The sequence below is a fragment of the Schistocerca gregaria genome, unplaced genomic scaffold (assembly GCF_023897955.1).
Source record: "Schistocerca gregaria isolate iqSchGreg1 unplaced genomic scaffold, iqSchGreg1.2 ptg001184l, whole genome shotgun sequence".
Taxonomy (NCBI): Eukaryota; Metazoa; Arthropoda; class Insecta; order Orthoptera; family Acrididae; genus Schistocerca; species Schistocerca gregaria.
The window spans coordinates 13,547-34,624 of NW_026062512.1; the positions used below are offsets into that span (position 1 = coordinate 13,547).

Below are 21,078 nucleotides of genomic sequence, written 5' to 3' on the forward strand. Positions count from 1 at the left end.
CGTGCTTGTTGTTTTGATATAGGCCGATTTGAGAGCGTCAGCTCTCGCGTCAGCCGAGCAAAGTCGAGACAAGTCGAGACACACTACAGGCTGGTCTGCAGCGAGTAACAGGGAGGAAAACAAAACATTAATTTCAAGGCGCGTGGCAAAAGTACCCATACGCGAAATTAAAAGCCTGCTGCGGTGGCCGGGAATCGAACCCGGATCAACTGCTTGGAAGGCAACTATGCTGACCATTACACCACCACCGCACAAGGGAGCGCCTCGGCGCCGCACTGTGTCGGCTTCCCGCCTGTCGGCAGCGGCCGAAGGTGATGGTACCTGGCAGGCGCATTTCGAGGTAGGCTAGGGGAGCACATCCAGACGCATTCGGACAGCATATCCGCGCACATTTCGCATCCTTTGGCAAGAGTCGGCTCTGGCGACGCAAGAGTACGCAGAGGACGGCGTTCTGGCGGCGATTTTAAGCAGTACAGTGCAGGGTTCAGCGTCTGCAGCATCTTCTCGGCAGAATGCTATGGCGCTTGACGACAGTCCCACTTTCCCTTAAGACAACTGCTCGGGAAGCAGCTTGAAGTTGATACCGACCGGAGCATCGGTGGTTCAGTGGTAGAATGCTCGCCTGCCACGCGGGCGGCCCGGGTTCGATTCCCGGCCGATGCATCATTTTGCTTTTCCCGCGGTAATGCTGCCGTGTGGCTTGCGCGCTTGACATGCACGATCCACAAGAATGTATAGCTGGATTCCCTTGAGAAGAACCGAGAACGCAGCACTGGCGGGTCCCCACTGGGACGCTCGCATCATGTTCTATAGACTAGCGTCGGCCTGGCCTCACAAGTTGCTGTGTCCAGGTGCCTCCGAGGCACTGAACTTTAACGACAAGGAGTGCTGCCTATCGTTGCAAAAGCTGCAGCAACACCGCAATCAACTGGGCCGGCAATGCACGTGTAGCAAACAGAACACGTTATCCAGGAAGTACAGTGTCTTCACGTCTAACATTCGGTATGATACTTACCCAGTTTCCAGGACAAACGGTTCACCGGTGCCTCGGTAGCGCAGTAGGCAGCGCGTAAGTCTCATAATCTTAAGGTCGTGAGTTCGATCCTCACCCGGGGCATTTAATTTTCTGTGACTGATGGTGGTGCTGTTGCTGGGGCCCCAACTTATTTCTTGTTTGTTATCCACAACGCTTCAGCGGGAAAATGTTTACTTCCTGTTATTGCTACTTACAGCTTCCCTTTTCCTCTTCTCCCAGCAGAGCATGAAGCCAAAAGCATTGCTCTGAGACGTTTGAGGTGCGCGCCTTGCCAGTCAGCATGCGCAAAGATGCTCGCAAAGAGAGATGGGCGCGGACGCGGGACTCGGCACGAAATGCGCCAAGGGACCGTCCGAACCGTCGAAGAAACGCACAGATCCGGTGTGGTCTAGTGGCTAGGATACCTGGCTTTCACCCAGGAGGCCCGGGTTCGATTCCCGGTACCGGAACGGAATTTTTTCCACACTACTCGTGACAAGTTTGAGCTGTCCGAGCTGCCGTTTCCCGTCCTGCTCGCAATATAGCTACTGTTTCGTGACAGTCAGCAGAATATAGACGAGGGAAGCAGACACACGACGGCCATAGAAATGGTGTATGGCTTCATGCCACACGGTTCCAGTGTAGGCCTGAGCAACTGCATCTGTCGAGGCCCGTTAGCTCAGTTGGTTAGAGCGTCGTGCTAATAACGCGAAGGTCGTGGGTTCGATCCCCCCACGGGCCACTACGCATTTACTACTACGAAAAGGCAGCGCCTATTTCAGCTGGCGAGTGTGATGACCACCCTGCGTGGAAGTTGACAGAGGTTCCGAACCCGACCTGTCGGGAAGCGCTACAGCATTCACTCGCCAATGGCCATAGTGTGCTCGATACACTGGTTCTCAACCGATAAAGAGAAAATGAGAGGAAATGTCCGATTGCCGATGCGTAACAACTTTGGCCCTTGTCAGTACTTGGGCGGGTAAGTGCATCGGAACACAGGGTACTGTTGGCAGTTTTACTTCCTATTTTTCTTTCTCCTTTGTTTTCGGAGCCACAGCCCGATTCGGTCAGGGAGACGCCACCGTGAAATGAAGGGGCGTGCTGTGTGTCCATCGCCTCGCCTCTCCTTACCTCTCTCAGTCGTTTCTCGTGCTTGTTGTTTTGATATAGGCCGATTTGAGAGCGTCAGCTCTCGCGTCAGCCGAGCAAAGTCGAGACAAGTCGAGACACACTACAGGCTGGTCTGCAGCGAGTAACAGGGAGGAAAACAAAACATTAATTTCAAGGCGCGTGGCAAAAGTACCCATACGCGAAATTAAAAGCCTGCTGCGGTGGCCGGGAATCGAACCCGGATCAACTGCTTGGAAGGCAACTATGCTGACCATTACACCACCACCGCACAAGGGAGCGCCCCGGCGCCGCACTGTGTCGGCTTCCCGCCTGTCGGCAGCGGCCGAAGGTGATGGTACCTGGCAGGCGCATTTCGAGGTAGGCTAGGGGAGCACATCCAGACGCATTCGGACAGCATATCCGCGCACATTTCGCATCCTTTGGCAAGAGTCGGCTCTGGCGACGCAAGAGTACGCAGAGGACGGCGTTCTGGCGGCGATTTTAAGCAGTACAGTGCAGGGTTCAGCGTCTGCAGCATCTTCTCGGCAGAATGCTATGGCGCTTGACGACAGTCCCACTTTCCCTTAAGACAACTGCTCGGGAAGCAGCTTGAAGTTGATACCGACCGGAGCATCGGTGGTTCAGTGGTAGAATGCTCGCCTGCCACGCGGGCGGCCCGGGTTCGATTCCCGGCCGATGCATCATTTTGCTTTTCCCGCGGTAATGCTGCCGTGTGGCTTGCGCGCTTGACATGCACGATCCACAAGAATGTATAGCTGGATTCCCTTGAGAAGAACCGAGAACGCAGCACTGGCGGGTCCCCACTGGGACGCTCGCATCATGTTCTATAGACTAGCGTCGGCCTGGCCTCACAAGTTGCTGTGTCCAGGTGCCTCCGAGGCACTGAACTTTAACGACAAGGAGTGCTGCCTATCGTTGCAAAAGCTGCAGCAACACCGCAATCAACTGGGCCGGCAATGCACGTGTAGCAAACAGAACACGTTATCCAGGAAGTACAGTGTCTTCACGTCTAACATTCGGTATGATACTTACCCAGTTTCCAGGACAAACGGTTCACCGGTGCCTCGGTAGCGCAGTAGGCAGCGCGTAAGTCTCATAATCTTAAGGTCGTGAGTTCGATCCTCACCCGGGGCATTTAATTTTCTGTGACTGATGGTGGTGCTGTTGCTGGGGCCCCAACTTATTTCTTGTTTGTTATCCACAACGCTTCAGCGGGAAAATGTTTACTTCCTGTTATTGCTACTTACAGCTTCCCTTTTCCTCTTCTCCCAGCAGAGCATGAAGCCAAAAGCATTGCTCTGAGACGTTTGAGGTGCGCGCCTTGCCAGTCAGCATGCGCAAAGATGCTCGCAAAGAGAGATGGGCGCGGACGCGGGACTCGGCACGAAATGCGCCAAGGGACCGTCCGAACCGTCGAAGAAACGCACAGATCCGGTGTGGTCTAGTGGCTAGGATACCTGGCTTTCACCCAGGAGGCCCGGGTTCGATTCCCGGTACCGGAACGGAATTTTTTCCACACTACTCGTGACAAGTTTGAGCTGTCCGAGCTGCCGTTTCCCGTCCTGCTCGCAATATAGCTACTGTTTCGTGACAGTCAGCAGAATATAGACGAGGGAAGCAGACACACGACGGCCATAGAAATGGTGTATGGCTTCATGCCACACGGTTCCAGTGTAGGCCTGAGCAACTGCATCTGTCGAGGCCCGTTAGCTCAGTTGGTTAGAGCGTCGTGCTAATAACGCGAAGGTCGTGGGTTCGATCCCCCCACGGGCCACTACGCATTTACTACTACGAAAAGGCAGCGCCTATTTCAGCTGGCGAGTGTGATGACCACCCTGCGTGGAAGTTGACAGAGGTTCCGAACCCGACCTGTCGGGAAGCGCTACAGCATTCACTCGCCAATGGCCATAGTGTGCTCGATACACTGGTTCTCAACCGATAAAGAGAAAATGAGAGGAAATGTCCGATTGCCGATGCGTAACAACTTTGGCCCTTGTCAGTACTTGGGCGGGTAAGTGCATCGGAACACAGGGTACTGTTGGCAGTTTTACTTCCTATTTTTCTTTCTCCTTTGTTTTCGGAGCCACAGCCCGATTCGGTCAGGGAGACGCCACCGTGAAATGAAGGGGCGTGCTGTGTGTCCATCGCCTCGCCTCTCCTTACCTCTCTCAGTCGTTTCTCGTGCTTGTTGTTTTGATATAGGCCGATTTGAGAGCGTCAGCTCTCGCGTCAGCCGAGCAAAGTCGAGACAAGTCGAGACACACTACAGGCTGGTCTGCAGCGAGTAACAGGGAGGAAAACAAAACATTAATTTCAAGGCGCGTGGCAAAAGTACCCATACGCGAAATTAAAAGCCTGCTGCGGTGGCCGGGAATCGAACCCGGATCAACTGCTTGGAAGGCAACTATGCTGACCATTACACCACCACCGCACACTAGAGCGCCTCGGCGCCGCACTGTGTCGGCTTCCCGCCTGTCGGCAGCGGCCGAAGGTGATGGTACCTGGCAGGCGCATTTCGAGGTAGGCTAGGGGAGCACATCCAGACGCATTCGGACAGCATATCCGCGCACATTTCGCATCCTTTGGCAAGAGTCGGCTCTGGCGACGCAAGAGTACGCAGAGGACGGCGTTCTGGCGGCGATTTTAAGCAGTACAGTGCAGGGTTCAGCGTCTGCAGCATCTTCTCGGCAGAATGCTATGGCGCTTGACGACAGTCCCACTTTCCCTTAAGACAACTGCTCGGGAAGCAGCTTGAAGTTGATACCGACCGGAGCATCGGTGGTTCAGTGGTAGAATGCTCGCCTGCCACGCGGGCGGCCCGGGTTCGATTCCCGGCCGATGCATCATTTTGCTTTTCCCGCGGTAATGCTGCCGTGTGGCTTGCGCGCTTGACATGCACGATCCACAAGAATGTATAGCTGGATTCCCTTGAGAAGAACCGAGAACGCAGCACTGGCGGGTCCCCACTGGGACGCTCGCATCATGTTCTATCGACTAGCGTCGGCCTGGCCTCACAAGTTGCTGTGTCCAGGTGCCTCCGAGGCACTGAACTTTAACGACAAGGAGTGCTGCCTATCGTTGCAAAAGCTGCAGCAACACCGCAATCAACTGGGCCGGCAATGCACGTGTAGCAAACAGAACACGTTATCCAGGAAGTACAGTGTCTTCACGTCTAACATTCGGTATGATACTTACCCAGTTTCCAGGACAAACGGTTCACCGGTGCCTCGGTAGCGCAGTAGGCAGCGCGTAAGTCTCATAATCTTAAGGTCGTGAGTTCGATCCTCACCCGGGGCATTTAATTTTCTGTGACTGATGGTGGTGCTGTTGCTGGGGCCCCAACTTATTTCTTGTTTGTTATCCACAACGCTTCAGCGGGAAAATGTTTACTTCCTGTTATTGCTACTTACAGCTTCCCTTTTCCTCTTCTCCCAGCAGAGCATGAAGCCAAAAGCATTGCTCTGAGACGTTTGAGGTGCGCGCCTTGCCAGTCAGCATGCGCAAAGATGCTCGCAAAGAGAGATGGGCGCGGACGCGGGACTCGGCACGAAATGCGCCAAGGGACCGTCCGAACCGTCGAAGAAACGCACAGATCCGGTGTGGTCTAGTGGCTAGGATACCTGGCTTTCACCCAGGAGGCCCGGGTTCGATTCCCGGTACCGGAACGGAATTTTTTCCACACTACTCGTGACAAGTTTGAGCTGTCCGAGCTGCCGTTTCCCGTCCTGCTCGCAATATAGCTACTGTTTCGTGACAGTCAGCAGAATATAGACGAGGGAAGCAGACACACGACGGCCATAGAAATGGTGTATGGCTTCATGCCACACGGTTCCAGTGTAGGCCTGAGCAACTGCATCTGTCGAGGCCCGTTAGCTCAGTTGGTTAGAGCGTCGTGCTAATAACGCGAAGGTCGTGGGTTCGATCCCCCCACGGGCCACTACGCATTTACTACTACGAAAAGGCAGCGCCTATTTCAGCTGGCGAGTGTGATGACCACCCTGCGTGGAAGTTGACAGAGGTTCCGAACCCGACCTGTCGGGAAGCGCTACAGCATTCACTCGCCAATGGCCATAGTGTGCTCGATACACTGGTTCTCAACCGATAAAGAGAAAATGAGAGGAAATGTCCGATTGCCGATGCGTAACAACTTTGGCCCTTGTCAGTACTTGGGCGGGTAAGTGCATCGGAACACAGGGTACTGTTGGCAGTTTTACTTCCTATTTTTCTTTCTCCTTTGTTTTCGGAGCCACAGCCCGATTCGGTCAGGGAGACGCCACCGTGAAATGAAGGGGCGTGCTGTGTGTCCATCGCCTCGCCTCTCCTTACCTCTCTCAGTCGTTTCTCGTGCTTGTTGTTTTGATATAGGCCGATTTGAGAGCGTCAGCTCTCGCGTCAGCCGAGCAAAGTCGAGACAAGTCGAGACACACTACAGGCTGGTCTGCAGCGAGTAACAGGGAGGAAAACAAAACATTAATTTCAAGGCGCGTGGCAAAAGTACCCATACGCGAAATTAAAAGCCTGCTGCGGTGGCCGGGAATCGAACCCGGATCAACTGCTTGGAAGGCAACTATGCTGACCATTACACCACCACCGCACAAGGGAGCGCCCCGGCGCCGCACTGTGTCGGCTTCCCGCCTGTCGGCAGCGGCCGAAGGTGATGGTACCTGGCAGGCGCATTTCGAGGTAGGCTAGGGGAGCACATCCAGACGCATTCGGACAGCATATCCGCGCACATTTCGCATCCTTTGGCAAGAGTCGGCTCTGGCGACGCAAGAGTACGCAGAGGACGGCGTTCTGGCGGCGATTTTAAGCAGTACAGTGCAGGGTTCAGCGTCTGCAGCATCTTCTCGGCAGAATGCTATGGCGCTTGACGACAGTCCCACTTTCCCTTAAGACAACTGCTCGGGAAGCAGCTTGAAGTTGATACCGACCGGAGCATCGGTGGTTCAGTGGTAGAATGCTCGCCTGCCACGCGGGCGGCCCGGGTTCGATTCCCGGCCGATGCATCATTTTGCTTTTCCCGCGGTAATGCTGCCGTGTGGCTTGCGCGCTTGACATGCACGATCCACAAGAATGTATAGCTGGATTCCCTTGAGAAGAACCGAGAACGCAGCACTGGCGGGTCCCCACTGGGACGCTCGCATCATGTTCTATCGACTAGCGTCGGCCTGGCCTCACAAGTTGCTGTGTCCAGGTGCCTCCGAGGCACTGAACTTTAACGACAAGGAGTGCTGCCTATCGTTGCAAAAGCTGCAGCAACACCGCAATCAACTGGGCCGGCAATGCACGTGTAGCAAACAGAACACGTTATCCAGGAAGTACAGTGTCTTCACGTCTAACATTCGGTATGATACTTACCCAGTTTCCAGGACAAACGGTTCACCGGTGCCTCGGTAGCGCAGTAGGCAGCGCGTAAGTCTCATAATCTTAAGGTCGTGAGTTCGATCCTCACCCGGGGCATTTAATTTTCTGTGACTGATGGTGGTGCTGTTGCTGGGGCCCCAACTTATTTCTTGTTTGTTATCCACAACGCTTCAGCGGGAAAATGTTTACTTCCTGTTATTGCTACTTACAGCTTCCCTTTTCCTCTTCTCCCAGCAGAGCATGAAGCCAAAAGCATTGCTCTGAGACGTTTGAGGTGCGCGCCTTGCCAGTCAGCATGCGCAAAGATGCTCGCAAAGAGAGATGGGCGCGGACGCGGGACTCGGCACGAAATGCGCCAAGGGACCGTCCGAACCGTCGAAGAAACGCACAGATCCGGTGTGGTCTAGTGGCTAGGATACCTGGCTTTCACCCAGGAGGCCCGGGTTCGATTCCCGGTACCGGAACGGAATTTTTTCCACACTACTCGTGACAAGTTTGAGCTGTCCGAGCTGCCGTTTCCCGTCCTGCTCGCAATATAGCTACTGTTTCGTGACAGTCAGCAGAATATAGACGAGGGAAGCAGACACACGACGGCCATAGAAATGGTGTATGGCTTCATGCCACACGGTTCCAGTGTAGGCCTGAGCAACTGCATCTGTCGAGGCCCGTTAGCTCAGTTGGTTAGAGCGTCGTGCTAATAACGCGAAGGTCGTGGGTTCGATCCCCCCACGGGCCACTACGCATTTACTACTACGAAAAGGCAGCGCCTATTTCAGCTGGCGAGTGTGATGACCACCCTGCGTGGAAGTTGACAGAGGTTCCGAACCCGACCTGTCGGGAAGCGCTACAGCATTCACTCGCCAATGGCCATAGTGTGCTCGATACACTGGTTCTCAACCGATAAAGAGAAAATGAGAGGAAATGTCCGATTGCCGATGCGTAACAACTTTGGCCCTTGTCAGTACTTGGGCGGGTAAGTGCATCGGAACACAGGGTACTGTTGGCAGTTTTACTTCCTATTTTTCTTTCTCCTTTGTTTTCGGAGCCACAGCCCGATTCGGTCAGGGAGACGCCACCGTGAAATGAAGGGGCGTGCTGTGTGTCCATCGCCTCGCCTCTCCTTACCTCTCTCAGTCGTTTCTCGTGCTTGTTGTTTTGATATAGGCCGATTTGAGAGCGTCAGCTCTCGCGTCAGCCGAGCAAAGTCGAGACAAGTCGAGACACACTACAGGCTGGTCTGCAGCGAGTAACAGGGAGGAAAACAAAACATTAATTTAAAGGCGCGTGGCAAAAGTACCCATACGCGAAATTAAAAGCCTGCTGCGGTGGCCGGGAATCGAACCCGGATCAACTGCTTGGAAGGCAACTATGCTGACCATTACACCACCACCGCACAAGGGAGCGCCCCGGCGCCGCACTGTGTCGGCTTCCCGCCTGTCGGCAGCGGCCGAAGGTGATGGTACCTGGCAGGCGCATTTCGAGGTAGGCTAGGGGAGCACATCCAGACGCATTCGGACAGCATATCCGCGCACATTTCGCATCCTTTGGCAAGAGTCGGCTCTGGCGACGCAAGAGTACGCAGAGGACGGCGTTCTGGCGGCGATTTTAAGCAGTACAGTGCAGGGTTCAGCGTCTGCAGCATCTTCTCGGCAGAATGCTATGGCGCTTGACGACAGTCCCACTTTCCCTTAAGACAACTGCTCGGGAAGCAGCTTGAAGTTGATACCGACCGGAGCATCGGTGGTTCAGTGGTAGAATGCTCGCCTGCCACGCGGGCGGCCCGGGTTCGATTCCCGGCCGATGCATCATTTTGCTTTTCCCGCGGTAATGCTGCCGTGTGGCTTGCGCGCTTGACATGCACGATCCACAAGAATGTATAGCTGGATTCCCTTGAGAAGAACCGAGAACGCAGCACTGGCGGGTCCCCACTGGGACGCTCGCATCATGTTCTATCGACTAGCGTCGGCCTGGCCTCACAAGTTGCTGTGTCCAGGTGCCTCCGAGGCACTGAACTTTAACGACAAGGAGTGCTGCCTATCGTTGCAAAAGCTGCAGCAACACCGCAATCAACTGGGCCGGCAATGCACGTGTAGCAAACAGAACACGTTATCCAGGAAGTACAGTGTCTTCACGTCTAACATTCGGTATGATACTTACCCAGTTGCCAGGACAAACGGTTCACCGGTGCCTCGGTAGCGCAGTAGGCAGCGCGTAAGTCTCATAATCTTAAGGTCGTGAGTTCGATCCTCACCCGGGGCATTTAATTTTCTGTGACTGATGGTGGTGCTGTTGCTGGGGCCCCAACTTATTTCTTGTTTGTTATCCACAACGCTTCAGCGGGAAAATGTTTACTTCCTGTTATTGCTACTTACAGCTTCCCTTTTCCTCTTCTCCCAGCAGAGCATGAAGCCAAAAGCATTGCTCTGAGACGTTTGAGGTGCGCGCCTTGCCAGTCAGCATGCGCAAAGATGCTCGCAAAGAGAGATGGGCGCGGACGCGGGACTCGGCACGAAATGCGCCAAGGGACCGTCCGAACCGTCGAAGAAACGCACAGATCCGGTGTGGTCTAGTGGCTAGGATACCTGGCTTTCACCCAGGAGGCCCGGGTTCGATTCCCGGTACCGGAACGGAATTTTTTCCACACTACTCGTGACAAGTTTGAGCTGTCCGAGCTGCCGTTTCCCGTCCTGCTCGCAATATAGCTACTGTTTCGTGACAGTCAGCAGAATATAGACGAGGGAAGCAGACACACGACGGCCATAGAAATGGTGTATGGCTTCATGCCACACGGTTCCAGTGTAGGCCTGAGCAACTGCATCTGTCGAGGCCCGTTAGCTCAGTTGGTTAGAGCGTCGTGCTAATAACGCGAAGGTCGTGGGTTCGATCCCCCCACGGGCCACTACGCATTTACTACTACGAAAAGGCAGCGCCTATTTCAGCTGGCGAGTGTGATGACCACCCTGCGTGGAAGTTGACAGAGGTTCCGAACCCGACCTGTCGGGAAGCGCTACAGCATTCACTCGCCAATGGCCATAGTGTGCTCGATACACTGGTTCTCAACCGATAAAGAGAAAATGAGAGGAAATGTCCGATTGCCGATGCGTAACAACTTTGGCCCTTGTCAGTACTTGGGCGGGTAAGTGCATCGGAACACAGGGTACTGTTGGCAGTTTTACTTCCTATTTTTCTTTCTCCTTTGTTTTCGGAGCCACAGCCCGATTCGGTCAGGGAGACGCCACCGTGAAATGAAGGGGCGTGCTGTGTGTCCATCGCCTCGCCTCTCCTTACCTCTCTCAGTCGTTTCTCGTGCTTGTTGTTTTGATATAGGCCGATTTGAGAGCGTCAGCTCTCGCGTCAGCCGAGCAAAGTCGAGACAAGTCGAGACACACTACAGGCTGGTCTGCAGCGAGTAACAGGGAGGAAAACAAAACATTAATTTCAAGGCGCGTGGCAAAAGTACCCATACGCGAAATTAAAAGCCTGCTGCGGTGGCCGGGAATCGAACCCGGATCAACTGCTTGGAAGGCAACTATGCTGACCATTACACCACCACCGCACAAGGGAGCGCCCCGGCGCCGCACTGTGTCGGCTTCCCGCCTGTCGGCAGCGGCCGAAGGTGATGGTACCTGGCAGGCGCATTTCGAGGTAGGCTAGGGGAGCACATCCAGACGCATTCGGACAGCATATCCGCGCACATTTCGCATCCTTTGGCAAGAGTCGGCTCTGGCGACGCAAGAGTACGCAGAGGACGGCGTTCTGGCGGCGATTTTAAGCAGTACAGTGCAGGGTTCAGCGTCTGCAGCATCTTCTCGGCAGAATGCTATGGCGCTTGACGACAGTCCCACTTTCCCTTAAGACAACTGCTCGGGAAGCAGCTTGAAGTTGATACCGACCGGAGCATCGGTGGTTCAGTGGTAGAATGCTCGCCTGCCACGCGGGCGGCCCGGGTTCGATTCCCGGCCGATGCATCATTTTGCTTTTCCCGCGGTAATGCTGCCGTGTGGCTTGCGCGCTTGACATGCACGATCCACAAGAATGTATAGCTGGATTCCCTTGAGAAGAACCGAGAACGCAGCACTGGCGGGTCCCCACTGGGACGCTCGCATCATGTTCTATCGACTAGCGTCGGCCTGGCCTCACAAGTTGCTGTGTCCAGGTGCCTCCGAGGCACTGAACTTTAACGACAAGGAGTGCTGCCTATCGTTGCAAAAGCTGCAGCAACACCGCAATCAACTGGGCCGGCAATGCACGTGTAGCAAACAGAACACGTTATCCAGGAAGTACAGTGTCTTCACGTCTAACATTCGGTATGATACTTACCCAGTTTCCAGGACAAACGGTTCACCGGTGCCTCGGTAGCGCAGTAGGCAGCGCGTAAGTCTCATAATCTTAAGGTCGTGAGTTCGATCCTCACCTGGGGCATTTAATTTTCTGTGACTGATGGTGGTGCTGTTGCTGGGGCCCCAACTTATTTCTTGTTTGTTATCCACAACGCTTCAGCGGGAAAATGTTTACTTCCTGTTATTGCTACTTACAGCTTCCCTTTTCCTCTTCTCCCAGCAGAGCATGAAGCCAAAAGCATTGCTCTGAGACGTTTGAGGTGCGCGCCTTGCCAGTCAGCATGCGCAAAGATGCTCGCAAAGAGAGATGGGCGCGGACGCGGGACTCGGCACGAAATGCGCCAAGGGACCGTCCGAACCGTCGAAGAAACGCACAGATCCGGTGTGGTCTAGTGGCTAGGATACCTGGCTTTCACCCAGGAGGCCCGGGTTCGATTCCCGGTACCGGAACGGAATTTTTTCCACACTACTCGTGACAAGTTTGAGCTGTCCGAGCTGCCGTTTCCCGTCCTGCTCGCAATATAGCTACTGTTTCGTGACAGTCAGCAGAATATAGACGAGGGAAGCAGACACACGACGGCCATAGAAATGGTGTATGGCTTCATGCCACACGGTTCCAGTGTAGGCCTGAGCAACTGCATCTGTCGAGGCCCGTTAGCTCAGTTGGTTAGAGCGTCGTGCTAATAACGCGAAGGTCGTGGGTTCGATCCCCCCACGGGCCACTACGCATTTACTACTACGAAAAGGCAGCGCCTATTTCAGCTGGCGAGTGTGATGACCACCCTGCGTGGAAGTTGACAGAGGTTCCGAACCCGACCTGTCGGGAAGCGCTACAGCATTCACTCGCCAATGGCCATAGTGTGCTCGATACACTGGTTCTCAACCGATAAAGAGAAAATGAGAGGAAATGTCCGATTGCCGATGCGTAACAACTTTGGCCCTTGTCAGTACTTGGGCGGGTAAGTGCATCGGAACACAGGGTACTGTTGGCAGTTTTACTTCCTATTTTTCTTTCTCCTTTGTTTTCGGAGCCACAGCCCGATTCGGTCAGGGAGACGCCACCGTGAAATGAAGGGGCGTGCTGTGTGTCCATCGCCTCGCCTCTCCTTACCTCTCTCAGTCGTTTCTCGTGCTTGTTGTTTTGATATAGGCCGATTTGAGAGCGTCAGCTCTCGCGTCAGCCGAGCAAAGTCGAGACAAGTCGAGACACACTACAGGCTGGTCTGCAGCGAGTAACAGGGAGGAAAACAAAACATTAATTTCAAGGCGCGTGGCAAAAGTACCCATACGCGAAATTAAAAGCCTGCTGCGGTGGCCGGGAATCGAACCCGGATCAACTGCTTGGAAGGCAACTATGCTGACCATTACACCACCACCGCACAAGGGAGCGCCCCGGCGCCGCACTGTGTCGGCTTCCCGCCTGTCGGCAGCGGCCGAAGGTGATGGTACCTGGCAGGCGCATTTCGAGGTAGGCTAGGGGAGCACATCCAGACGCATTCGGACAGCATATCCGCGCACATTTCGCATCCTTTGGCAAGAGTCGGCTCTGGCGACGCAAGAGTACGCAGAGGACGGCGTTCTGGCGGCGATTTTAAGCAGTACAGTGCAGGGTTCAGCGTCTGCAGCATCTTCTCGGCAGAATGCTATGGCGCTTGACGACAGTCCCACTTTCCCTTAAGACAACTGCTCGGGAAGCAGCTTGAAGTTGATACCGACCGGAGCATCGGTGGTTCAGTGGTAGAATGCTCGCCTGCCACGCGGGCGGCCCGGGTTCGATTCCCGGCCGATGCATCATTTTGCTTTTCCCGCGGTAATGCTGCCGTGTGGCTTGCGCGCTTGACATGCACGATCCACAAGAATGTATAGCTGGATTCCCTTGAGAAGAACCGAGAACGCAGCACTGGCGGGTCCCCACTGGGACGCTCGCATCATGTTCTATAGACTAGCGTCGGCCTGGCCTCACAAGTTGCTGTGTCCAGGTGCCTCCGAGGCACTGAACTTTAACGACAAGGAGTGCTGCCTATCGTTGCAAAAGCTGCAGCAACACCGCAATCAACTGGGCCGGCAATGCACGTGTAGCAAACAGAACACGTTATCCAGGAAGTACAGTGTCTTCACGTCTAACATTCGGTATGATACTTACCCAGTTTCCAGGACAAACGGTTCACCGGTGCCTCGGTAGCGCAGTAGGCAGCGCGTAAGTCTCATAATCTTAAGGTCGTGAGTTCGATCCTCACCCGGGGCATTTAATTTTCTGTGACTGATGGTGGTGCTGTTGCTGGGGCCCCAACTTATTTCTTGTTTGTTATCCACAACGCTTCAGCGGGAAAATGTTTACTTCCTGTTATTGCTACTTACAGCTTCCCTTTTCCTCTTCTCCCAGCAGAGCATGAAGCCAAAAGCATTGCTCTGAGACGTTTGAGGTGCGCGCCTTGCCAGTCAGCATGCGCAAAGATGCTCGCAAAGAGAGATGGGCGCGGACGCGGGACTCGGCACGAAATGCGCCAAGGGACCGTCCGAACCGTCGAAGAAACGCACAGATCCGGTGTGGTCTAGTGGCTAGGATACCTGGCTTTCACCCAGGAGGCCCGGGTTCGATTCCCGGTACCGGAACGGAATTTTTTCCACACTACTCGTGACAAGTTTGAGCTGTCCGAGCTGCCGTTTCCCGTCCTGCTCGCAATATAGCTACTGTTTCGTGACAGTCAGCAGAATATAGACGAGGGAAGCAGACACACGACGGCCATAGAAATGGTGTATGGCTTCATGCCACACGGTTCCAGTGTAGGCCTGAGCAACTGCATCTGTCGAGGCCCGTTAGCTCAGTTGGTTAGAGCGTCGTGCTAATAACGCGAAGGTCGTGGGTTCGATCCCCCCACGGGCCACTACGCATTTACTACTACGAAAAGGCAGCGCCTATTTCAGCTGGCGAGTGTGATGACCACCCTGCGTGGAAGTTGACAGAGGTTCCGAACCCGACCTGTCGGGAAGCGCTACAGCATTCACTCGCCAATGGCCATAGTGTGCTCGATACACTGGTTCTCAACCGATAAAGAGAAAATGAGAGGAAATGTCCGATTGCCGATGCGTAACAACTTTGGCCCTTGTCAGTACTTGGGCGGGTAAGTGCATCGGAACACAGGGTACTGTTGGCAGTTTTACTTCCTATTTTTCTTTCTCCTTTGTTTTCGGAGCCACAGCCCGATTCGGTCAGGGAGACGCCACCGTGAAATGAAGGGGCGTGCTGTGTGTCCATCGCCTCGCCTCTCCTTACCTCTCTCAGTCGTTTCTCGTGCTTGTTGTTTTGATATAGGCCGATTTGAGAGCGTCAGCTCTCGCGTCAGCCGAGCAAAGTCGAGACAAGTCGAGACACACTACAGGCTGGTCTGCAGCGAGTAACAGGGAGGAAAACAAAACATTAATTTCAAGGCGCGTGGCAAAAGTACCCATACGCGAAATTAAAAGCCTGCTGCGGTGGCCGGGAATCGAACCCGGATCAACTGCTTGGAAGGCAACTATGCTGACCATTACACCACCACCGCACAAGGGAGCGCCCCGGCGCCGCACTGTGTCGGCTTCCCGCCTGTCGGCAGCGGCCGAAGGTGATGGTACCTGGCAGGCGCATTTCGAGGTAGGCTAGGGGAGCACATCCAGACGCATTCGGACAGCATATCCGCGCACATTTCGCATCCTTTGGCAAGAGTCGGCTCTGGCGACGCAAGAGTACGCAGAGGACGGCGTTCTGGCGGCGATTTTAAGCAGTACAGTGCAGGGTTCAGCGTCTGCAGCATCTTCTCGGCAGAATGCTATGGCGCTTGACGACAGTCCCACTTTCCCTTAAGACAACTGCTCGGGAAGCAGCTTGAAGTTGATACCGACCGGAGCATCGGTGGTTCAGTGGTAGAATGCTCGCCTGCCACGCGGGCGGCCCGGGTTCGATTCCCGGCCGATGCATCATTTTGCTTTTCCCGCGGTAATGCTGCCGTGTGGCTTGCGCGCTTGACATGCACGATCCACAAGAATGTATAGCTGGATTCCCTTGAGAAGAACCGAGAACGCAGCACTGGCGGGTCCCCACTGGGACGCTCGCATCATGTTCTATAGACTAGCGTCGGCCTGGCCTCACAAGTTGCTGTGTCCAGGTGCCTCCGAGGCACTGAACTTTAACGACAAGGAGTGCTGCCTATCGTTGCAAAAGCTGCAGCAACACCGCAATCAACTGGGCCGGCAATGCACGTGTAGCAAACAGAACACGTTATCCAGGAAGTACAGTGTCTTCACGTCTAACATTCGGTATGATACTTACCCAGTTTCCAGGACAAACGGTTCACCGGTGCCTCGGTAGCGCAGTAGGCAGCGCGTAAGTCTCATAATCTTAAGGTCGTGAGTTCGATCCTCACCCGGGGCATTTAATTTTCTGTGACTGATGGTGGTGCTGTTGCTGGGGCCCCAACTTATTTCTTGTTTGTTATCCACAACGCTTCAGCGGGAAAATGTTTACTTCCTGTTATTGCTACTTACAGCTTCCCTTTTCCTCTTCTCCCAGCAGAGCATGAAGCCAAAAGCATTGCTCTGAGACGTTTGAGGTGCGCGCCTTGCCAGTCAGCATGCGCAAAGATGCTCGCAAAGAGAGATGGGCGCGGACGCGGGACTCGGCACGAAATGCGCCAAGGGACCGTCCGAACCGTCGAAGAAACGCACAGATCCGGTGTGGTCTAGTGGCTAGGATACCTGGCTTTCACCCAGGAGGCCCGGGTTCGATTCCCGGTACCGGAACGGAATTTTTTCCACACTACTCGTGACAAGTTTGAGCTGTCCGAGCTGCCGTTTCCCGTCCTGCTCGCAATATAGCTACTGTTTCGTGACAGTCAGCAGAATATAGACGAGGGAAGCAGACACACGACGGCCATAGAAATGGTGTATGGCTTCATGCCACACGGTTCCAGTGTAGGCCTGAGCAACTGCATCTGTCGAGGCCCGTTAGCTCAGTTGGTTAGAGCGTCGTGCTAATAACGCGAAGGTCGTGGGTTCGATCCCCCCACGGGCCACTACGCTTTTACTACTACGAAAAGGCAGCGCCTATTTCAGCTGGCGAGTGTGATGACCACCCTGCGTGGAAGTTGACAGAGGTTCCGAACCCGACCTGTCGGGAAGCGCTACAGCATTCACTCGCCAATGGCCATAGTGTGCTCGATACACTGGTTCTCAACCGATAAAGAGAAAATGAGAGGAAATGTCCGATTGCCGATGCGTAACAACTTTGGCCCTTGTCAGTACTTGGGCGGGTAAGTGCATCGGAACACAGGGTACTGTTGGCAGTTTTACTTCCTATTTTTCTTTCTCCTTTGTTTTCGGAGCCACAGCCCGATTCGGTCAGGGAGACGCCACCGTGAAATGAAGGGGCGTGCTGTGTGTCCATCGCCTCGCCTCTCCTTACCTCTCTCAGTCGTTTCTCGTGCTTGTTGTTTTGATATAGGCCGATTTGAGAGCGTCAGCTCTCGCGTCAGCCGAGCAAAGTCGAGACAAGTCGAGACACACTACAGGCTGGTCTGCAGCGAGTAACAGGGAGGAAAACAAAACATTAATTTCAAGGCGCGTGGCAAAAGTACCCATACGCGAAATTAAAAGCCTGCTGCGGTGGCCGGGAATCGAACCCGGATCAACTGCTTGGAAGGCAACTATGCTGACCATTACACCACCACCGCACAAGGGAGCGCCCCGGCGCCGCACTGTGTCGGCTTCCCGCCTGTCGGCAGCGGCCGAAGGTGATGGTACCTGGCAGGCGCATTTCGAGGTAGGCTAGGGGAGCACATCCAGACGCATTCGGACAGCATATCCGCGCACATTTCGCATCCTTTGGCAAGAGTCGGCTCTGGCGACGCAAGAGTACGCAGAGGACGGCGTTCTGGCGGCGATTTTAAGCAGTACAGTGCAGGGTTCAGCGTCTGCAGCATCTTCTCGGCAGAATGCTATGGCGCTTGACGACAGTCCCACTTTCCCTTAAGACAACTGCTCGGGAAGCAGCTTGAAGTTGATACCGACCGGAGCATCGGTGGTTCAGTGGTAGAATGCTCGCCTGCCACGCGGGCGGCCCGGGTTCGATTCCCGGCCGATGCATCATTTTGCTTTTCCCGCGGTAATGCTGCCGTGTGGCTTGCGCGCTTGACATGCACGATCCACAAGAATGTATAGCTGGATTCCCTTGAGAAGAACCGAGAACGCAGCACTGGCGGGTCCCCACTGGGACGCTCGCATCATGTTCTATAGACTAGCGTCGGCCTGGCCTCACAAGTTGCTGTGTCCAGGTGCCTCCGAGGCACTGAACTTTAACGACAAGGAGTGCTGCCTATCGTTGCAAAAGCTGCAGCAACACCGCAATCAACTGGGCCGGCAATGCACGTGTAGCAAACAGAACACGTTATCCAGGAAGTACAGTGTCTTCACGTCTAACATTCGGTGTGATACTTACCCAGTTTCCAGGACAAACGGTTCACCGGTGCCTCGGTAGCGCAGTAGGCAGCGCGTAAGTCTCATAATCTTAAGGTCGTGAGTTCGATCCTCACCCGGGGCATTTAATTTTCTGTGACTGATGGTGGTGCTGTTGCTGGGGCCCCAACTTATTTCTTGTTTGTTATCCACAACGCTTCAGCGGGAAAATGTTTACTTCCTGTTATTGCTACTTACAGCTTCCCTTTTCCTCTTCTCCCAGCAGAGCATGAAGCCAAAAGCATTGCTCTGAGACGTTTGAGGTGCGCGCCTTGCCAGTCAGCATGCGCAAAGATGCTCGCAAAGAGAGATGGGCGCGGACGCGGGACTCGGCACGAAATGCGCCAAGGGACCGTCCGAACCGTCGAAGAAACGCACAGATCCGGTGTGGTCTAGTGGCTAGGATACCTGGCTTTCACCCAGGAGGCCCGGGTTCGATTCCCGGTACCGGAACGGAATTTTTTCCACACTACTCGTGACAAGTTTGAGCTGTCCGAGCTGCCGTTTCCCGTCCTGCTCGCAATATAGCTACTGTTTCGTGACAGTCAGCAGAATATAGACGAGGGAAGCAGACACACGACGGCCATAGAAATGGTGTATGGCTTCATGCCACACGGTTCCAGTGTAGGCCTGAGCAACTGCATCTGTCGAGGCCCGTTAGCTCAGTTGGTTAGAGCGTCGTGCTAATAACGCGAAGGTCGTGGGTTCGATCCCCCCACGGGCCACTACGCATTTACTACTACGAAAAGGCAGCGCCTATTTCAGCTGGCGAGTGTGATGACCACCCTGCGTGGAAGTTGACAGAGGTTCCGAACCCGACCTGTCGGGAAGCGCTACAGCATTCACTCGCCAATGGCCATAGTGTGCTCGATACACTGGTTCTCAACCGATAAAGAGAAAATGAGAGGAAATGTCCGATTGCCGATGCGTAACAACTTTGGCCCTTGTCAGTACTTGGGCGGGTAAGTGCATCGGAACACAGGGTACTGTTGGCAGTTTTACTTCCTATTTTTCTTTCTCCTTTGTTTTCGGAGCCACAGCCCGATTCGGTCAGGGAGACGCCACCGTGAAATGAAGGGGCGTGCTGTGTGTCCATCGCCTCGCCTCTCCTTACCTCTCTCAGTCGTTTCTCGTGCTTGTTGTTTTGATATAGGCCGATTTGAGAGCGTCAGCTCTCGCGTCAGCCGAGCAAAGTCGAGACAAGTCGAGACACACTACAGGCTGGTCTGCAGCGAGTAACAGGGAGGAAAACAAAACATTAATTTCAAGGCGCGTGGCAAAAGTACCCATACGCGAAATTAAAAGCCTGCTGCGGTGGCCGGGAATCGAACCCGGATCAACTGCTTGGCAGGCAACTATGCTGACCATTACACCACCACCGCACAAGGGAGCGCCCCGGCGCCGCACTGTGTCGGCTTCCCGCCTGTCGGCAGCGGCCGAAGGTGATGGTACCTGGCAGGCGCATTTCGAGGTAGGCTAGGGGAGCACATCCAGACGCATTCGGACAGCATATCCGCGCACATTTCGCATCCTTTGGCAAGAGTCGGCTCTGGCGACGCAAGAGTACGCAGAGGACGGCGTTCTGGCGGCGATTTTAAGCAGTACAGTGCAGGGTTCAGCGTCTGCAGCATCTTCTCGGCAGAATGCTATGGCGCTTGACGACAGTCCCACTTTCCCTTAAGACAACTGCTCGGGAAGCAGCTTGAAGTTGATACCGACCGGAGCATCGGTGGTTCAGTGGTAGAATGCTCGCCTGCCACGCGGGCGGCCCGGGTTCGATTCCCGGCCGATGCATCATTTTGCTTTTCCCGCGGTAATGCTGCCGTGTGGCTTGCGCGCTTGACATGCACGATCCACAAGAATGTATAGCTGGATTCCCTTGAGAAGAACCGAGAACGCAGCACTGGCGGGTCCCCACTGGGACGCTCGCATCATGTTCTATAGACTAGCGTCGGCCTGGCCTCACAAGTTGCTGTGTCCAGGTGCCTCCGAGGCACTGAACTTTAACGACAAGGAGTGCTGCCTATCGTTGCAAAAGCTGCAGCAACACCGCAATCAACTGGGCCGGCAATGCACGTGTAGCAAACAGAACACGTTATCCAGGAAGTACAGTGTCTTCACGTCTAACATTCGGTATGATACTTACCCAGTTTCCAGGACAAACGGTTCACCGGTGCCTCGGTAGCGCAGTAGGCAGCGCGTAAGTCTCATAATCTTAAGGTCGTGAGTTCGATCCTCACCCGGGGCATTTAATTTTCTGTGACTGATGGTGGTGCTGTTGCTGGGGCCCCAACTTATTTCTTGTTTGTTATCCACAACGCTTCAGCGGGAAAATGTTTACTTCCTGTTATTGCTACTTACAGCTTCCCTTTTCCTCTTCTCCCAGCAGAGCATGAAGCCAAAAGCATTGCTCTGAGACGTTTGAGGTGCGCGCCTTGCCAGTCAGCATGCGCAAAGATGCTCGCAAAGAGAGATGGGCGCGGACGCGGGACTCGGCACGAAATGCGCCAAGGGACCGTCCGAACCGTCGAAGAAACGCACAGATCCGGTGTGGTCTAGTGGCTAGGATACCTGGCTTTCACCCAGGAGGCCCGGGTTCGATTCCCGGTACCGGAACGGAATTTTTTCCACACTACTCGTGACAAGTTTGAGCTGTCCGAGCTGCCGTTTCCCGTCCTGCTCGCAATATAGCTACTGTTTCGTGACAGTCAGCAGAATATAGACGAGGGAAGCAGACACACG

At 54.5% G+C, this 21,078-nt stretch overlaps 49 non-coding genes across 49 annotated transcripts; 39 read left to right on the forward strand and 10 right to left on the reverse strand.

Moving 5' to 3' along the window:
* Window positions 1-179: 179 nt before the first annotated feature.
* Window positions 180-251, reverse strand: Trnag-ucc (transfer RNA glycine (anticodon UCC)). The gene has a single exon. It is a non-coding gene; the product is annotated as a tRNA-Gly (tRNA).
* Window positions 252-592: 341 nt separating this feature from the next.
* Window positions 593-663, forward strand: Trnag-gcc (transfer RNA glycine (anticodon GCC)). Its single transcript has one exon. It is a non-coding gene; the product is annotated as a tRNA-Gly (tRNA).
* A 381-nt stretch (window positions 664-1,044) lies between these two features.
* Trnam-cau (transfer RNA methionine (anticodon CAU)) lies at window positions 1,045-1,117 on the forward strand. The gene has a single exon. It is a non-coding gene; the product is annotated as a tRNA-Met (tRNA).
* Window positions 1,118-1,413: 296 nt separating this feature from the next.
* Window positions 1,414-1,485, forward strand: Trnae-uuc (transfer RNA glutamic acid (anticodon UUC)). The gene has a single exon. It is a non-coding gene; the product is annotated as a tRNA-Glu (tRNA).
* Window positions 1,486-1,683: 198 nt separating this feature from the next.
* On the forward strand, window positions 1,684-1,757 carry Trnai-aau (transfer RNA isoleucine (anticodon AAU)). The gene has a single exon. It is a non-coding gene; the product is annotated as a tRNA-Ile (tRNA).
* A 585-nt stretch (window positions 1,758-2,342) lies between these two features.
* Trnag-ucc (transfer RNA glycine (anticodon UCC)) lies at window positions 2,343-2,414 on the reverse strand. The gene has a single exon. It is a non-coding gene; the product is annotated as a tRNA-Gly (tRNA).
* A 341-nt stretch (window positions 2,415-2,755) lies between these two features.
* On the forward strand, window positions 2,756-2,826 carry Trnag-gcc (transfer RNA glycine (anticodon GCC)). The gene has a single exon. It is a non-coding gene; the product is annotated as a tRNA-Gly (tRNA).
* Window positions 2,827-3,207: 381 nt separating this feature from the next.
* Window positions 3,208-3,280, forward strand: Trnam-cau (transfer RNA methionine (anticodon CAU)). The gene has a single exon. It is a non-coding gene; the product is annotated as a tRNA-Met (tRNA).
* Window positions 3,281-3,576: 296 nt separating this feature from the next.
* On the forward strand, window positions 3,577-3,648 carry Trnae-uuc (transfer RNA glutamic acid (anticodon UUC)). Its single transcript has one exon. It is a non-coding gene; the product is annotated as a tRNA-Glu (tRNA).
* A 198-nt stretch (window positions 3,649-3,846) lies between these two features.
* Window positions 3,847-3,920, forward strand: Trnai-aau (transfer RNA isoleucine (anticodon AAU)). Its single transcript has one exon. It is a non-coding gene; the product is annotated as a tRNA-Ile (tRNA).
* Window positions 3,921-4,505: 585 nt separating this feature from the next.
* On the reverse strand, window positions 4,506-4,577 carry Trnag-ucc (transfer RNA glycine (anticodon UCC)). The gene has a single exon. It is a non-coding gene; the product is annotated as a tRNA-Gly (tRNA).
* Window positions 4,578-4,918: 341 nt separating this feature from the next.
* Window positions 4,919-4,989, forward strand: Trnag-gcc (transfer RNA glycine (anticodon GCC)). The gene has a single exon. It is a non-coding gene; the product is annotated as a tRNA-Gly (tRNA).
* A 381-nt stretch (window positions 4,990-5,370) lies between these two features.
* Window positions 5,371-5,443, forward strand: Trnam-cau (transfer RNA methionine (anticodon CAU)). The gene has a single exon. It is a non-coding gene; the product is annotated as a tRNA-Met (tRNA).
* A 296-nt stretch (window positions 5,444-5,739) lies between these two features.
* On the forward strand, window positions 5,740-5,811 carry Trnae-uuc (transfer RNA glutamic acid (anticodon UUC)). Its single transcript has one exon. It is a non-coding gene; the product is annotated as a tRNA-Glu (tRNA).
* A 198-nt stretch (window positions 5,812-6,009) lies between these two features.
* On the forward strand, window positions 6,010-6,083 carry Trnai-aau (transfer RNA isoleucine (anticodon AAU)). Its single transcript has one exon. It is a non-coding gene; the product is annotated as a tRNA-Ile (tRNA).
* Window positions 6,084-6,668: 585 nt separating this feature from the next.
* Trnag-ucc (transfer RNA glycine (anticodon UCC)) lies at window positions 6,669-6,740 on the reverse strand. Its single transcript has one exon. It is a non-coding gene; the product is annotated as a tRNA-Gly (tRNA).
* Window positions 6,741-7,081: 341 nt separating this feature from the next.
* Trnag-gcc (transfer RNA glycine (anticodon GCC)) lies at window positions 7,082-7,152 on the forward strand. Its single transcript has one exon. It is a non-coding gene; the product is annotated as a tRNA-Gly (tRNA).
* A 381-nt stretch (window positions 7,153-7,533) lies between these two features.
* Window positions 7,534-7,606, forward strand: Trnam-cau (transfer RNA methionine (anticodon CAU)). The gene has a single exon. It is a non-coding gene; the product is annotated as a tRNA-Met (tRNA).
* Window positions 7,607-7,902: 296 nt separating this feature from the next.
* On the forward strand, window positions 7,903-7,974 carry Trnae-uuc (transfer RNA glutamic acid (anticodon UUC)). The gene has a single exon. It is a non-coding gene; the product is annotated as a tRNA-Glu (tRNA).
* A 198-nt stretch (window positions 7,975-8,172) lies between these two features.
* On the forward strand, window positions 8,173-8,246 carry Trnai-aau (transfer RNA isoleucine (anticodon AAU)). The gene has a single exon. It is a non-coding gene; the product is annotated as a tRNA-Ile (tRNA).
* A 585-nt stretch (window positions 8,247-8,831) lies between these two features.
* On the reverse strand, window positions 8,832-8,903 carry Trnag-ucc (transfer RNA glycine (anticodon UCC)). Its single transcript has one exon. It is a non-coding gene; the product is annotated as a tRNA-Gly (tRNA).
* A 341-nt stretch (window positions 8,904-9,244) lies between these two features.
* Trnag-gcc (transfer RNA glycine (anticodon GCC)) lies at window positions 9,245-9,315 on the forward strand. Its single transcript has one exon. It is a non-coding gene; the product is annotated as a tRNA-Gly (tRNA).
* A 381-nt stretch (window positions 9,316-9,696) lies between these two features.
* On the forward strand, window positions 9,697-9,769 carry Trnam-cau (transfer RNA methionine (anticodon CAU)). The gene has a single exon. It is a non-coding gene; the product is annotated as a tRNA-Met (tRNA).
* A 296-nt stretch (window positions 9,770-10,065) lies between these two features.
* Window positions 10,066-10,137, forward strand: Trnae-uuc (transfer RNA glutamic acid (anticodon UUC)). Its single transcript has one exon. It is a non-coding gene; the product is annotated as a tRNA-Glu (tRNA).
* A 198-nt stretch (window positions 10,138-10,335) lies between these two features.
* On the forward strand, window positions 10,336-10,409 carry Trnai-aau (transfer RNA isoleucine (anticodon AAU)). Its single transcript has one exon. It is a non-coding gene; the product is annotated as a tRNA-Ile (tRNA).
* Window positions 10,410-10,994: 585 nt separating this feature from the next.
* On the reverse strand, window positions 10,995-11,066 carry Trnag-ucc (transfer RNA glycine (anticodon UCC)). The gene has a single exon. It is a non-coding gene; the product is annotated as a tRNA-Gly (tRNA).
* Window positions 11,067-11,407: 341 nt separating this feature from the next.
* On the forward strand, window positions 11,408-11,478 carry Trnag-gcc (transfer RNA glycine (anticodon GCC)). Its single transcript has one exon. It is a non-coding gene; the product is annotated as a tRNA-Gly (tRNA).
* A 381-nt stretch (window positions 11,479-11,859) lies between these two features.
* On the forward strand, window positions 11,860-11,932 carry Trnam-cau (transfer RNA methionine (anticodon CAU)). The gene has a single exon. It is a non-coding gene; the product is annotated as a tRNA-Met (tRNA).
* Window positions 11,933-12,228: 296 nt separating this feature from the next.
* Window positions 12,229-12,300, forward strand: Trnae-uuc (transfer RNA glutamic acid (anticodon UUC)). Its single transcript has one exon. It is a non-coding gene; the product is annotated as a tRNA-Glu (tRNA).
* A 198-nt stretch (window positions 12,301-12,498) lies between these two features.
* On the forward strand, window positions 12,499-12,572 carry Trnai-aau (transfer RNA isoleucine (anticodon AAU)). Its single transcript has one exon. It is a non-coding gene; the product is annotated as a tRNA-Ile (tRNA).
* Window positions 12,573-13,157: 585 nt separating this feature from the next.
* Window positions 13,158-13,229, reverse strand: Trnag-ucc (transfer RNA glycine (anticodon UCC)). The gene has a single exon. It is a non-coding gene; the product is annotated as a tRNA-Gly (tRNA).
* A 341-nt stretch (window positions 13,230-13,570) lies between these two features.
* Trnag-gcc (transfer RNA glycine (anticodon GCC)) lies at window positions 13,571-13,641 on the forward strand. Its single transcript has one exon. It is a non-coding gene; the product is annotated as a tRNA-Gly (tRNA).
* Window positions 13,642-14,022: 381 nt separating this feature from the next.
* Trnam-cau (transfer RNA methionine (anticodon CAU)) lies at window positions 14,023-14,095 on the forward strand. The gene has a single exon. It is a non-coding gene; the product is annotated as a tRNA-Met (tRNA).
* A 296-nt stretch (window positions 14,096-14,391) lies between these two features.
* Window positions 14,392-14,463, forward strand: Trnae-uuc (transfer RNA glutamic acid (anticodon UUC)). Its single transcript has one exon. It is a non-coding gene; the product is annotated as a tRNA-Glu (tRNA).
* Window positions 14,464-14,661: 198 nt separating this feature from the next.
* Trnai-aau (transfer RNA isoleucine (anticodon AAU)) lies at window positions 14,662-14,735 on the forward strand. The gene has a single exon. It is a non-coding gene; the product is annotated as a tRNA-Ile (tRNA).
* Window positions 14,736-15,320: 585 nt separating this feature from the next.
* Trnag-ucc (transfer RNA glycine (anticodon UCC)) lies at window positions 15,321-15,392 on the reverse strand. Its single transcript has one exon. It is a non-coding gene; the product is annotated as a tRNA-Gly (tRNA).
* Window positions 15,393-15,733: 341 nt separating this feature from the next.
* Window positions 15,734-15,804, forward strand: Trnag-gcc (transfer RNA glycine (anticodon GCC)). Its single transcript has one exon. It is a non-coding gene; the product is annotated as a tRNA-Gly (tRNA).
* Window positions 15,805-16,185: 381 nt separating this feature from the next.
* Trnam-cau (transfer RNA methionine (anticodon CAU)) lies at window positions 16,186-16,258 on the forward strand. The gene has a single exon. It is a non-coding gene; the product is annotated as a tRNA-Met (tRNA).
* A 296-nt stretch (window positions 16,259-16,554) lies between these two features.
* On the forward strand, window positions 16,555-16,626 carry Trnae-uuc (transfer RNA glutamic acid (anticodon UUC)). Its single transcript has one exon. It is a non-coding gene; the product is annotated as a tRNA-Glu (tRNA).
* Window positions 16,627-16,824: 198 nt separating this feature from the next.
* On the forward strand, window positions 16,825-16,898 carry Trnai-aau (transfer RNA isoleucine (anticodon AAU)). Its single transcript has one exon. It is a non-coding gene; the product is annotated as a tRNA-Ile (tRNA).
* Window positions 16,899-17,483: 585 nt separating this feature from the next.
* Window positions 17,484-17,555, reverse strand: Trnag-ucc (transfer RNA glycine (anticodon UCC)). The gene has a single exon. It is a non-coding gene; the product is annotated as a tRNA-Gly (tRNA).
* Window positions 17,556-17,896: 341 nt separating this feature from the next.
* Trnag-gcc (transfer RNA glycine (anticodon GCC)) lies at window positions 17,897-17,967 on the forward strand. The gene has a single exon. It is a non-coding gene; the product is annotated as a tRNA-Gly (tRNA).
* Window positions 17,968-18,348: 381 nt separating this feature from the next.
* Window positions 18,349-18,421, forward strand: Trnam-cau (transfer RNA methionine (anticodon CAU)). The gene has a single exon. It is a non-coding gene; the product is annotated as a tRNA-Met (tRNA).
* A 296-nt stretch (window positions 18,422-18,717) lies between these two features.
* On the forward strand, window positions 18,718-18,789 carry Trnae-uuc (transfer RNA glutamic acid (anticodon UUC)). Its single transcript has one exon. It is a non-coding gene; the product is annotated as a tRNA-Glu (tRNA).
* Window positions 18,790-18,987: 198 nt separating this feature from the next.
* Window positions 18,988-19,061, forward strand: Trnai-aau (transfer RNA isoleucine (anticodon AAU)). Its single transcript has one exon. It is a non-coding gene; the product is annotated as a tRNA-Ile (tRNA).
* A 585-nt stretch (window positions 19,062-19,646) lies between these two features.
* On the reverse strand, window positions 19,647-19,718 carry Trnag-gcc (transfer RNA glycine (anticodon GCC)). The gene has a single exon. It is a non-coding gene; the product is annotated as a tRNA-Gly (tRNA).
* Window positions 19,719-20,059: 341 nt separating this feature from the next.
* Window positions 20,060-20,130, forward strand: Trnag-gcc (transfer RNA glycine (anticodon GCC)). The gene has a single exon. It is a non-coding gene; the product is annotated as a tRNA-Gly (tRNA).
* Window positions 20,131-20,511: 381 nt separating this feature from the next.
* Trnam-cau (transfer RNA methionine (anticodon CAU)) lies at window positions 20,512-20,584 on the forward strand. Its single transcript has one exon. It is a non-coding gene; the product is annotated as a tRNA-Met (tRNA).
* A 296-nt stretch (window positions 20,585-20,880) lies between these two features.
* Trnae-uuc (transfer RNA glutamic acid (anticodon UUC)) lies at window positions 20,881-20,952 on the forward strand. Its single transcript has one exon. It is a non-coding gene; the product is annotated as a tRNA-Glu (tRNA).
* The last annotated feature ends 126 nt before the right edge of the window (window positions 20,953-21,078 follow it).